Below are 672 nucleotides of genomic sequence, written 5' to 3'. Positions count from 1 at the left end.
TCAACGTTCAACTCCACGGAGGCAGCTCACACGAGTCACAGTCGAAGACCGATCACCCTTGACAACTCCGGAGAGAAAGAACGAGTCAGGCAAGCAGAGACAGACAAATAGACAGAATGGCCCAAGCAGTTGGAGCAACAGTATTGTAAGTTGACTAATTAAGTTGAATATAAAGATATTATAAATAAGATTAGAGCTTTTGGAGTGCACGTCTCACGTTGGTTTTTAAATTTTTAAAACCAGCGTTAAATTTTAAATATTATTGGTGAAGGTGTAATATTTGAATAAAAATAAATAAAACAAGCTTGTTAGGGAAACATATGTAATTTTTGTAAAGGCAGCAGTAGACTGACCTAGGTATTTTTTGTAATAGACAGTAATAGACTGTTCTAGGTTTTTTTTTATAGGCAGCGGAGGACTGACCTGGGAATATTTTTTGGTAGACAGCGGTAGGCTGATCTAAGAGTTTTTATGATAAATAGACAGCAAGGGACTGATCTAATGATATATAGTGATTATTGAGAATAAATAGTGATAGACAGTGGTATAGGCTGATCTAAAAATTGATGCACGCGCGTAGCAATTGAATAAATATATTGAAATAATTGATGAATAATTTTTGAGTTGAAATAAAAGTGAATAATTGATGAATAAATATTGAATTGAAATAAA

The sequence above is a fragment of the Acyrthosiphon pisum genome, chromosome A2 (genome assembly GCF_005508785.2).
Source record: "Acyrthosiphon pisum isolate AL4f chromosome A2, pea_aphid_22Mar2018_4r6ur, whole genome shotgun sequence".
Lineage (NCBI taxonomy): Eukaryota > Metazoa > Arthropoda > Insecta > Hemiptera > Aphididae > Acyrthosiphon > Acyrthosiphon pisum.
The sequence above is the reverse complement of the archived record's forward strand: the minus strand, read 5'-3'. Positions refer to the sequence as shown.